Genomic DNA, 13,985 nt, shown 5'->3' with positions numbered 1-13,985 from the left:
TCCTGTGCTGCTCCGCTGTGCTCTGAAGGGCTGCGCCTGTACATGTCACACTACTTATAACTGTGGGTTTGGGGGAGTTGCTCCCATGTCACACGCTGTCACACCGTGCCATAGGCAGCGCACACAGGGATGATCCGGCTCCAAGAAAAAAACAGATCCAGTTATGGAAAAGTTATGATGAAGGATGAAGGAATCACCTTTTAAAGGAAATTTACCACCAGGATGAAGGATAGTAAACCCAGCACACTGACATAATGGGGTGTGCCCCCTCTGGCAGGATCTACTCTTCTTTTAGCTTCTTATGCCCTGTTTTTTTTTTGTTAAAGACTTTAAAAATTATGCAAATGAGCCTGAGGGGCTCCGGGCTCCATTAACACCTATGGAGCCCGAAGCCCCTCAGGCTCATTTGCATAATTGAAAGCCTTTTTTAAAAAAAGAACAAGGGCAAAAGCAGCTATTAAGAGTACAGATTCCACCAGGATGGCCACACACCAGTATGTCAGTGTGCTGGGTTTACTATCCTTCATCCTGGTAGAAGATGTCCTTTGATTGAGTGATTCCCTACCATGTTACAGCAATTAGTCAAATGGGATTTTTTTTTTATGGATTATGACAGATTAAGACCCCCCCCCCCCTCCCCACAATTTAAAATGAGTGTTGAGTACTGTTAAAGTAACTAAACTAAACTACTGGTCCTCTCAGGAAGGGAATGAAATGTTCTTCCTAGAATTTCTCTTTTAAGTAAAACCTCATCTGTTCACTTATAAAAAATAACCCTAACCCCCCTCCCCCCCCCAAAAAAAAATCAAGAAAATATGACACTTCTCGTTCTATTTCACATGAGACGAGTCAAGTTTAGAGGCTGCAAGGTGAGTGTCACCTACAAATATTCCGCTGGTGTCATATTAAAGGGCACCTACCACCACAAAAAAATTTACATATTAGGGTAATAAAAGTTTCCAAAAAAGTGTGGGGACACGAGGATTAGCCCTTAAAAGGTCTATCCTCACGTCCCATTGATCCACCTACCACCCGATCTACCTTTATAGGTAGGTTTCCTTTAAAGATAAGGATTTCATCTTTCATCTTATGGTTCTGTGATCTACAGAGACACAGGAAGCTAGATACATATCTGGAAATGCAAGCTGTAAATAAAGATCCAGTCCAGTCCACAAAGCAGGGTCAAATGGTGGTCACTACCACATAAAGACACAAAATACCCCTTATATAGTAACCTGAGTGAAGTTGCCCCCCCCCCCACCTTGTTCAAATCAAACAAAATTGGTGTCAAACGTTTGTGCTGCGCAAATTTTTGTTTGTGCTGCTTCTGTTTTGAATATATGAAGAAAAAATTTAAGTTCAAAAGTTCAAGCGGCCCCCCCACATTAACCGAATCGAACAAAACTGGTGTCAAACGTTAGTGCTACGTTTGTGCAGCAAAATTTTTCGTTTGTGCCGCTATCATTTTTAAGGTATGTTCAGGTGTTCGAGGTGTTTAGGATGAACTGGTAAAAAACAAACCTAGTGACACTTCCCTGGTTTGATCACCAGGGGGAGCTAGCAAACACATTGTACTTTGTAAGAAATGAACTCTGATGACCTCTGCAAAAAAGTATGAATATATTAAAAATGATAGCGGCACGAAAATTTTTGCTGCACAAACTTAGCACTATTGTTTGACACCTGTTTTGTTTGATTCGGTTAATGTGGGGGGGCTGGCTGAACTTTTGACCTTGAATTTTTTGTTCATATATTCAAAACAAAAGCAGCACAAACAAAAATTTGAGCAGCAAAAACCAGCACAAATGTAGCAGAATTGTTGGGTCCTAGTTTTGTTTGATTTGGGCAATGGTTGGGCTGGTTGACCTCTGATGACCTTTTGGAAGCTTTCATTAAAATCTTAAAAACGATAGCGGCACAAACGAAAATTTCTGCTGCACAAACCAGCACAAACGTTTGACACCAATTTTGTTTGATTTGAACATGGTGGGGGGGGGGGGGGGCAACTTCACTCAGGTTATATAGTATATTACTCTACTTTTTAACATACCAGGACTATAGCATGATTAAATAATACCGCCATACAGTGTCCACATAGCAAGGTCCATATGGTGGACGTAACAGAGACGCATAAAGACACAATATACCCCTGCATTGTGCTTATATGGTATACTACACTGCCTTGTATCATACTAGAACTATAGCATAATTAAATAATACCGCCATAGCGTTCATACACAGGACAGATAACAGCACTACAATTATACCACCATATAGTATAATAGTGTTCACATCGATAAAATCAAAAAGGTTCAGCTCACCTTCCTACCTAGAAACAGTTCCACAGATACAGTTTTTAATGAGCATCTCACAGAATGGGAAGACAGACTTTTGAGTAGAAAATATAGACATTGGGACAGATTTACTTACCTGGTCCATTCGTGATCCAGCGGCGCGTTCTCTGCGGTGGATTCGGGTCCGGTCGGGATTCATTAAGGCAGTTCCTCCGACGTCCACCAGGTGGTGCTGCTGCGCTGAAGTTCCCCGGAACCCACTGAAGTTCACCGGCCTATTCCTAGTAAATGCAAGCCCTGCAACACTTTTTTTTTAAAAAATGCGGCGGTTTTTCCAAATCTGTCGGGTTTCCGTTCGGCCACGCCCCCCCCCCCCCGATTTCCGTCGCGTGCATGCCAGCGCCGATGCGCCAAAATCCCGGGGCAATTCAGGGAAAATCGGCGCAAATCGGAAATATTCGGGTAACTCCGTGTTTGCGTGGGTTTCCTCTGGGTCCTCCCGTTTCCTCCCACACTCCAAAACATACTGTTAGGTTGTTTAGATTGTGAGCCCCATTGGGGACAGGGACCGATTTGTCATGCATTGTGCAGCGTGAGTAATCTGTGTGCACTATATAAATAAAGAATTATTATTATTACACAAGAGAAGGAATGTCTAACACTAAAGCAATTACATTTGTAACAACGTATAGTAAACAGTTCAATCAGATTAGGAATATTGTTAATAAATACATTCCGATCTTGGAGCAGGATAATAATGTTAGAACATGTCTTTCCCATGGAGTTAGATACATTGCAAACAAAAAAAAGCGCCTACAACTGGATCGATTGTATCACCATGTTTATTCAATAGTAAAAAGGACAAACAAAACAATTACAGTTGGCTTCATCATCCGGGCAACCACAAGTGCGGACATTCCAGATGCTTGGTGTGTGCGTCTCTGAGCACCACCAACTATTTCTCCTCCTATACAACCGAAAGAAAGTATAGTATAACCACTGACATTAACTGCCACACAACCGTTACTATTTATCTAATATCTTGCATCTCATGTGAGAAACAATGGGGGTCATTTACTAAGGGCCCGATTCGCGTTTTCCCGACGTGTTACCCGAATATTTCCGATTTGCGCCGATTTCCCCTGTATTGCCCCGGGTTTTTTGGCGAACGGGATCGGATTGTGGGGCATCGGCATGGCATGCACGCGACGGAAATCGGGGGGCGTGGCCGAACGAAAACCCCACGGATTCGGAAAAAACGCTGCATTAAAAAAAAAAGTGTCACGGAGCTTGCACTTACCTTCACTAGGAATAGGCCGGTGAACTTGAGTGCATTCCGGGGAACTTCAGCGCAGCAGCCCCACCTGGTGGACGTCGGAGGAACTGCCTTAGTGAATCGCCGGAAGACCCGAATCCACCGCAGAGAACGCGCCGCTGGATCGCGAATGGACCGGGTAAGTAAATCTGCCCCAATATGTAGGATGCACCACGAACTCCCTGAAGACCCGCATCAGAAAACATCTTTCAGATGTCAAAAACATGAATTTAACTAATATGTCGGCCGCCTCGAAACACTTTCGTGACGTATGCATGACGGTAATTGTGACACGTTTAGGTGGCAGGAGATTGGAAAAGTCACAAGACCAGTAAGAGGTGGGGACCATAGGGAAAAGCTCATGAATAGGGAAACGTATTGGATGTTCATCCTGAAAACTGTCCAACCTTTGGGTATGAATTTAAGACATGGCCTAATCCTATGTTACTAATTTTAGATATATAGGGGCAGATTTACTTACCCGGTCCATTCGCGATCCAGCAGCGCGTTCTCTGTGGTGGATTCGGGTCCGGCCGGGATTTATTAAGGCAGTTCCTCCGACGTCCACCAGTTGGCGCTGCTGCGCTGAAGAGCATCGGAATGCACTCAAGTACACCGGCCTATTCCTAGTGAAGGTGAGTGCAAGCTCCGCGACACTTTTTTTGTTTTAAATGCGGCGGTTTTTCCGAATACGTCGGGTTTTCGTTCGGCCACGCCCCCGGTTTCCGCCGCGTGCATGCCACCGCCGATGCGCCACAATCCGATCGCGTGCACCAAAATCCGGGGCAATTCAGGGAAAATCGGCGCAAATCAGAAATATTCAGGTACCACATCGGAAAAACGCGAATCGGGCCCTTAGTAAATGACCCCCATAGTTTCTTTGTACTGTCTTCTGCAATACTCAAACTTTGTTTCCCGCAGCACCTCCAATACCAGCACCAGATGACGCCTAATGTTACTCCACTTACTTTTCTGATGGCGCCTGTTTTAGCATTTCATACGTCTTTTAAAATTTGTATATCATCGCGATCTTCCTGGAGGCGGAGCATTTTGGGTCACGTGACATCACACGCCAGGAGAGACCCCGCGACCTTTAGATAGCTGCAATATGCAATATGAAAGCAGACCATGAGTAAGCTCACCGGAGCGAAACGCGTAGGTCATTCCCTGCACACCATGATGTAAGAGGTTGTGTACCTTGCCTGAAGATTTTATATTATCTGGAACCTTAATAAAAACAAGATTTTACAATCACATTCCCCTGAGACGCTGGATTACATTTTTTCGGTTGGAATAGTATAATAGTGTTCTATGTAAAAAAAACGGAACTATAGAGAGTTTAAATAATATGTAGAGGATAGTAACAGCTGTATACAGCAGAGTGTAATAATACCGCCATATAATGCCTGTATAGCATCATACACAGCTGTATAAGTGACCATAGGTGAGTGTTATAGGGTGACTAAATAATACCGCCATATAATGCCTGTATAGCATCATACACAGCTGTATAAGTGACCATAGGTGAGTGTTATAGGGTGACTAAATAATACCGCCATATAATGCCTGTATAGCATCATACACAGCTGTATAAGTGACCATAGGTGAGTGTTATAGGGTGCCTAAATAATACCGCCATATAATGCCTGTATAGCATCATACACAGCTGTATAAGTGACCATAGGTGAGTGTTACAGGGTGACTAAATAACACCGCCATATAATGCCTGTATAGCATCATACACAGCTGTATAAGTTACCATAGGTGAGTGTTACAGGATGACTAAATAATACCGCCATATAATGCCTGTATAGCATCATACACAGTTGTATAAGTTACCATAGGTGAGTGTTATAGGGTGACTAAATAATACCGCCATATAATGCCTGTATAGCATCATACACAGCTGTATAAGTTACCATAGGTGAGTGTTACAGGATGACTAAATAATACCGCCATATAATGCCTGTATAGCATCATACACAGCTGTATAAGTGACCATAGGTGAGTGTTATAGGGTGACTAAATAATACCGCCATATAATGCCTGTATAGCATCACACACAGCTGTATAAGTGACCATAGGTGAGTGTTATAGGGTGACTAAATAATACAGCCATATAATGCCGGTATAGCATCATACACAGCTGTATAAGTGACCATAGGTGAGTGTTATAGGGTGACTAAATAATACCGCCATATAATGCCTGTATAGCATCCTACACAGCTGTATAAGTGACCATAGGTGAGTGTTATAGGGTGACTAAATAATACCGCCATATAATGCCTGTATAGCATCATACACAGCTGTATAAGTGACCATAGGTGAGTGTTATAGGGTGACTAAATAATACCGCCATATAATGCCTGTATAGCATCATACACAGCTGTATAAGTGACCATAGGTGAGTGTTATAGGGTGACTAAATAATACAGCCATATAATGCCGGTATAGCATCATACACAGCTGTATAAGTGACCATAGGTGAGTGTTATAGGGTGACTAAATAATACCGCCATATAATGCCTGTATAGCATCATACACAGCTGTATAAGTGACCATAGGTGAGTGTTATAGGGTGACTAAATAATACCGCCATATAATGCCTGTATAGCATCATACACAGCTGTATAAGTGACCATAGGTGAGTGTTATAGGGTGACTAAATAATACCGCCATATAATGCCTGTATAGCATCATACACAGCTGTATAAGTGACCATAGGTGAGTGTTATAGGGTGACTAAATAATACCGCCATATAATGCCTGTATAGCATCATACACAGCTGTATAAGTGACCATAGGTGAGTGTTATAGGGTGCCTAAATAATACCGCCATATAATGCCTGTATAGCATCATACACAGCTGTATAAGTGACCATAGGTGAGTGTTACAGGGTGACTAAATAACACCGCCATATAATGCCTGTATAGCATCATACACAGCTGTATAAGTTACCATAGGTGAGTGTTACAGGATGACTAAATAATACCGCCATATAATGCCTGTATAGCATCATACACAGTTGTATAAGTTACCATAGGTGAGTGTTATAGGGTGACTAAATAATACCGCCATATAATGCCTGTATAGCATCATACACAGCTGTATAAGTTACCATAGGTGAGTGTTACAGGATGACTAAATAATACCGCCATATAATGCCTGTATAGCATCATACACAGCTGTATAAGTGACCATAGGTGAGTGTTATAGGGTGACTAAATAATACCGCCATATAATGCCTGTATAGCATCACACACAGCTGTATAAGTGACCATAGGTGAGTGTTATAGGGTGACTAAATAATACAGCCATATAATGCCGGTATAGCATCATACACAGCTGTATAAGTGACCATAGGTGAGTGTTATAGGGTGACTAAATAATACCGCCATATAATGCCTGTATAGCATCCTACACAGCTGTATAAGTGACCATAGGTGAGTGTTATAGGGTGACTAAATAATACCGCCATATAATGCCTGTATAGCATCATACACAGCTGTATAAGTGACCATAGGTGAGTGTTATAGGGTGACTAAATAATACCGCCATATAATGCCTGTATAGCATCATACACAGCTGTATAAGTGACCATAGGTGAGTGTTATAGGGTGACTAAATAATACCGCCATATAATGCCTGTATAGCATCATACACAGCTGTATAAGTGACCATAGGTGAGTGTTATAGGGTGCCTAAATAATACCGCCATATAATGCCTGTATAGCATCATACACAGCTGTATAAGTGACCATAGGTGAGTGTTACAGGGTGACTAAATAACACCGCCATATAATGCCTGTATAGCATCATACACAGCTGTATAAGTTACCATAGGTGAGTGTTACAGGATGACTAAATAATACCGCCATATAATGCCTGTATAGCATCATACACAGTTGTATAAGTTACCATAGGTGAGTGTTATAGGGTGACTAAATAATACCGCCATATAATGCCTATATAGCATCATACACAGCTGTATAAGTTACCATAGGTGAGTGTTACAGGATGACTAAATAATACCGCCATATAATGCCTGTATAGCATCATACACAGCTGTATAAGTTACCATAGGTGAGTGTTACAGGATGACTAAATAATACCGCCATATAATGCCTGTATAGCATCATACACAGCTGTATAAGTTACCATAGGTGAGTGTTACAGGATGACTAAATAATACCGCCATATAATGCCTGTATAGCATCATACACAGTTGTATAAGTTACCATAGGTGAGTGTTATAGGGTGACTAAATAATACCGCCATATAATGCCGGTATAGCATCATACACAGCTGTATAAGTTACCATAGGTGAGTGTTACAGGATGACTAAATAATACCGCCATATAATGCTTGTATAGCATCATACACAGCTATATAAGTGACCATAGGTGAGTGTTATAGGGTGACTAAATAATACAGCCATATAATGCCTGTATAGCATCATACACAGCTGTATAAGTTACCATAGGTGAGTGTTACAGGATGACTAAATAATACCGCCATATAATGCTTGTATAGCATCATACACAGCTATATAAGTTACCATAGGTGAGTGTTACAGGATGACTAAATAATACCGCCATATAATGCCTGTATAGCATCATACACAGCTGTATAAGTTACCATAGGTGAGTGTTACAGGATGACTAAATAATACCGCCATATAATGCCTTTATAGGGTCATACACAGCTGTATAAGTTACCGTAGGTGAGTGTTATAGGGTGACTAAATAATACCGCCATATAATGCCTGTATAGCATCATACACAGCTGTATAAGTTACCATAGGTGAGTGTTACAGGATGACTAAATAATACCGCCATATAATGCCTGTATAGCATCATACACAGCTGTATAAGTGACCATAGGTGAGTGTTATAGGGTGACTAAATAATACCGCCATATAATGCCTGTATAGCATCATACACAGCTGTATAAGTGACCATAGGTGAGTGTTATAGGGTGCCTAAATAATACCGCCATATAATGCCTGTATAGCATCATACACAGCTGTATAAGTGACCATAGGTGAGTGTTACAGGGTGACTAAATAACACCGCCATATAATGCCTGTATAGCATCATACACAGCTGTATAAGTTACCATAGGTGAGTGTTACAGGATGACTAAATAATACCGCCATATAATGCCTGTATAGCATCATACACAGTTGTATAAGTTACCATAGGTGAGTGTTATAGGGTGACTAAATAATACCGCCATATAATGCCTATATAGCATCATACACAGCTGTATAAGTTACCATAGGTGAGTGTTACAGGATGACTAAATAATACCGCCATATAATGCCTGTATAGCATCATACACAGCTGTATAAGTTACCATAGGTGAGTGTTACAGGATGACTAAATAATACCGCCATATAATGCCTGTATAGCATCATACACAGCTGTATAAGTTACCATAGGTGAGTGTTACAGGATGACTAAATAATACCGCCATATAATGCCTGTATAGCATCATACACAGTTGTATAAGTTACCATAGGTGAGTGTTATAGGGTGACTAAATAATACCGCCATATAATGCCGGTATAGCATCATACACAGCTGTATAAGTTACCATAGGTGAGTGTTACAGGATGACTAAATAATACCGCCATATAATGCTTGTATAGCATCATACACAGCTATATAAGTGACCATAGGTGAGTGTTATAGGGTGACTAAATAATACAGCCATATAATGCCTGTATAGCATCATACACAGCTGTATAAGTTACCATAGGTGAGTGTTACAGGATGACTAAATAATACCGCCATATAATGCTTGTATAGCATCATACACAGCTATATAAGTTACCATAGGTGAGTGTTACAGGATGACTAAATAATACCGCCATATAATGCCTTTATAGGGTCATACACAGCTGTATAAGTTACCGTAGGTGAGTGTTACAGGATGACTAAATAATACCGCCATATAATGCTTGTATAGCATCATACACAGCTATATAAGTGACCATAGGTGAGTGTTATAGGGTGACTAAATAATACAGCCATATAATGCCTGTATAGCATCATACACAGCTGTATAAGTTACCATAGGTGAGTGTTATAGGGTGACTAAATAATACCGCCATATAATGCCTGTATAGCATCATACACAGCTGTATAAGTTACCATAGGTGAGTGTTACAGGATGACTAAATAATACCGCCATACAATACAATGATACAGCTCCATAGCTACAAAAAATGAGCTGTGGTGGAAAACTACCCCAAGATGTAACGTGTACGAGGAGTCGTGTGTCTCCGCAGTAAACACGGGAAAGTGATCACTCATCTGCGCCGCGGTTCATTGGCGGTTTCTAATCCATAAAGTGTGTGCACAAGGGATTTACAAAGGTTAGAGTCATTAGGGGGGTGTATCCGAATGACTTCCCCCGGCCCTCTCATTGGTCTCTTCCATCTTACGGGGCTCGATGTTTTTGGCCGAGTTCGTCAACAAGTCACTGATCTGTTTGAGCAGTCGGACGCCGAGCGTAGCTTCCAAAACAGCCGGATTAAAAGTAATCAAAAACATCATCCCTTAATGTGAGCACTCTCCCGCCGGGCCTCCGTAGTATCATCTGCCCAATTGGCGTCTTCCTGTTCGGAGAGAGGAGTCTATTGGTCAACTTTTTGAGCTGGACCTTTATGGTGTCCTTCAGTCACTCCTACAAAACAGACCAAGAACTGGAGGTTCTCATTGAGGAGATTCGAGCTAAATTATTCAAGCAATGCCACATGGGAAATAAAGTATGCAAATGAGCTCTCCTCCAAAAGCAGGAAACCAGACTGACTATCCTCCACCTTGTCTTAGTTTTGCTTTTTCTCCATCACATTAGATCTGAAATGTAAGGTACTAGTGGGTGGTGGGATGACTCAAGACCAAATGGAAGAAGAGCGGTGAGCATCAAGGCTTTGTACAGTCACCCCTGGGGGCGGAGTCTAGCATTTTTGGGCAAAACTTTATCTTGGGGTCAAGTTGCCCGCCATGTCTACCTTTCAAAATAGTTGTGAAAACAAAAACACAATTTCCCTTACTGTGACCGATCTCTCAGCCAAGTCTCATCAGTATAATGTGCCCGATTTTACATCTTCATGATGGGGAAGGAGTTGATCGGTCAACTTTTTGAGCTGGACTCTTGAAGTGTCCTTCAGTCAACCCTACAAAAACGACCTAGAATTGGACACCTTGGGTGGCACAGGTTCTCATTGAGGAGATTCAGACAAAATCATTCAAGCAATGCCACATGGGAACAAAGGATGCAAATTAGTTCTCCTCTACAAGAAGGAATCCAGTCTGACTCCCCCACTCTCGGTTTCGCTTTTCCCCCCATCCCGCTAAATCTAAAAATGTCAGGTACTTGTAGATGGAGAGATGACTGGAGACCAAGAGGAAGAAGAGTAGTACCAGTCTAATTGGTGTCTCCATAACAAGGAATTTTTTGGGGGAACCAAGCTGAAAATTTGTCTGTGGAAACCCCCACCTTGGTCGGTGGTATGAGTATAGACAAGGGACACCTTCGAGAATTGGGCACAAGTTCTTAATTGGAATAGAAATCACCTCTACTCAGCCCTGCTGTCATGGCTTTATAATATATTGGAGTCAATGAGGGGCCCCCCTAATCTCTGGGTACCCCAAAAAATGCTTGGGTTGCTTCATGGGTGCAATACATATAACCCCATAACTTCTGGTCCAAAACGATTGGAAGTTTTGGAGAATGAGAGCCACCAGTAGAGCTGTACGTGTCCACCAGAGAGGTAATTATCCAATTCCCAGAAAACCCCTTTAACAACTTACCCCAACCCCTACACCGGTGACAGAGGTCGAACCTTTCCTTCCACCAATCACCCTGCAATTTATTGAAATTAGTTGGGACCCACAAACCCCCCATGTGTGAACTTTACATGGATTTTTTTGTGGACAGAATTTTTTGTAACCCCCTAAAGATGTTGAGGTACTCGGAAGAGACCCATGGCTACATATGTGTCTATAGTCTTCTGTTGTACAACCCCTTAGATGGCGCGGTCACAGGAGACTCCTGCAGCTCCTGGAAAACACACAGAACCACCAGGTACAAGATCCGCGTTTTTACAGGTACAACAGCAAATTCGTGGGTGATCGAAATTCCTAGAAACCCCCAACTATTACTATGTATCCTGAATCTTTCCGGCTTACAAATCGGAATACGTTGTATGGACAAATTCTGCTCCATTCTTCTGTAGCCAGCAGGAGTCCATAATATCCGGTGCATCCAAGACTCGTCTAACGGCACCACCTTCATATCACTATACATAGGTCTCCGAGTGGAAGTGAATTCCTAAGCCCCTCCATTAGGATTTACCAGGAAGTACAGACAAGTCGTACATGAATGACTCTACATATCAAAGGTAAAGTTCAGAGAAATCCCCTAAGAACCCGGGCGGAACCAGAAGCATCTCCAGTCCCCTGGCTGCACCAACTATGTGTATGTCACAGCCGCAGAGCATATCCGATACCTGTACTATGCTACATGGAGCACGGAGAAAGCTGTACCACAGCCAGCACATACATATCTTCCATCAGCTACCAGACTTAGATATTTAACCCCATAATGTAACAATAAATATAATTACTATAATACTGCCCCCTATGTACAAGAGTATAACTACTATAATACTGCCCCCTATGTACAAGAATATAACTACTATAATACTGCCCCCTATGTACATGAATATAACTACTATAATACTGCCCCCTATGTACAGGAATATAACTAGTATAATACTGCCCCTATGTACAAGATTATAACTACTATAATACTGCCCCCTATGTACAGGAATATAACTAGTATAATACTGCCCCTATGTACAAGAATATAACTACTATAATACTGCCCCCTATGTACAAGAATATAACTACTATAATACTGCCCCCTATGTACAAGAATATAACTACTATAATACTGCCCCCTATGTACAAGAATATAACTACTATAATACTGCCCCCTATGTACAGGAATATAACTACTATAATACTGCTCCCTATGTACAAGAATATAACTACTATAATACTGCCCCCTATGTACAGGAATATAACTACTATAATACTGCTCCCTATGTACAAGAATATAACTACTATAATACTGCCCCTATGTACAAGAATATAACTACTATAATACTGCCCCCTATGTACAAGAATATAACTACTATAATACTGCCCCCTATGTACAAGAATATAACTACTATAATACTGCCCCCTATGTACATGAATATAACTACTATAATACTGCCCCCTATGTACAAGAATATAACTACTATAATACTGCCCCCTATGTACATGAATATAACTACTATAATACTGCCCCCTATGTACAGGAATATAACTAGTATAATACTGCCCCTATGTACAAGATTATAACTACTATAATACTGCCCCCTATGTACAGGAATATAACTAGTATAATACTGCCCCTATGTACAAGAATATAACTACTATAATACTGCCCCCTATGTACAAGAATATAACTACTATAATACTGCCCCCTATGTACAAGAATATAACTACTATAATACTGCCCCCTATGTACAAGAATATAACTACTATAATACTGCCCCCTATGTACAGGAATATAACTACTATAATACTGCTCCCTATGTACAAGAATATAACTACTATAATACTGCCCCCTATGTACAGGAATATAACTACTATAATACTGCTCCCTATGTACAAGAATATAACTACTATAATACTGCCCCTATGTACAAGAATATAACTACTATAATACTGCCCCCTATGTACAAGAATATAACTACTATAATACTGCCCCCTATGTACAAGAATATAACTACTATAATACTGCCCCCTATGTACAGGAATATAACTACTATAATACTGCTCCCTATGTACAAGAATATAACTACTATAATACTGCCCCCTATGTACAGGAATATAACTACTATAATACTGCTCCCTATGTACAAGAATATAACTACTATAATACTGCCCCTATGTACAAGAATATAACTACTATAATACTGCCCCCTATGTACAGGAATATAACTACTATAATACTGTCCCCTATGTACAGGAATATAACTACTATAATACTGCCCCCTATGTACAAGAATATAACTACTATAATACTGCCCCCTATGTACAAGAATATAACTACTATAATACTGCCCCCTATGTACAAGAATATAACTACTATAATACTGCTCCCTATGTACAAGAATATAACTACTATAATACTGCCCCCTATGTACAAGAATATAACTACTATAATACTGCCCCCTATGTACAGGAATATAACTACTATAATACTGCCCCCTATGTACAAAAATATAACTACTATAATACCGCCCCCT

This window comes from Engystomops pustulosus, chromosome 6 (genome assembly GCF_040894005.1).
Source record: "Engystomops pustulosus chromosome 6, aEngPut4.maternal, whole genome shotgun sequence".
NCBI lineage: Eukaryota > Metazoa > Chordata > Amphibia > Anura > Leptodactylidae > Engystomops > Engystomops pustulosus.
Note: the sequence above shows the minus strand (reverse complement) of the source record.